The sequence below is a fragment of the Tupaia chinensis genome, unplaced genomic scaffold (assembly GCF_000334495.1).
Source record: "Tupaia chinensis unplaced genomic scaffold, TupChi_1.0 Scaffold000322_1, whole genome shotgun sequence".
Taxonomy (NCBI): Eukaryota; Metazoa; Chordata; class Mammalia; order Scandentia; family Tupaiidae; genus Tupaia; species Tupaia belangeri.
This window is the reverse complement of record NW_006159816.1, coordinates 2,262,616-2,262,883: the sequence shown is the minus strand read 5'-3', so window position 1 is coordinate 2,262,883 and position 268 is coordinate 2,262,616.

The window sequence follows — 268 nt, the reverse complement described above, 5'->3', positions numbered from 1 at the left end:
TATATATATATATATATATATTAATAGAGAATTCAAACTGCATATAATCCTACTACTCAGAAACCTCACCATTTAGAGAACCTTGGGGGACACTGGTGTAAACTGTCCAAAGACCAAAGAAGCTGGTTAGCCACTGATACAAATGCTAGAGTCCCAAAGCAAGAAAATTTGGAGTTTTGATATTCAAGAACAGGAGAAGATGACCACCCAGCTCCAGAAAGAGCAAATTGCCCTTCCTTTGCCCTATTCTATCCAGGCTCTCAATGGA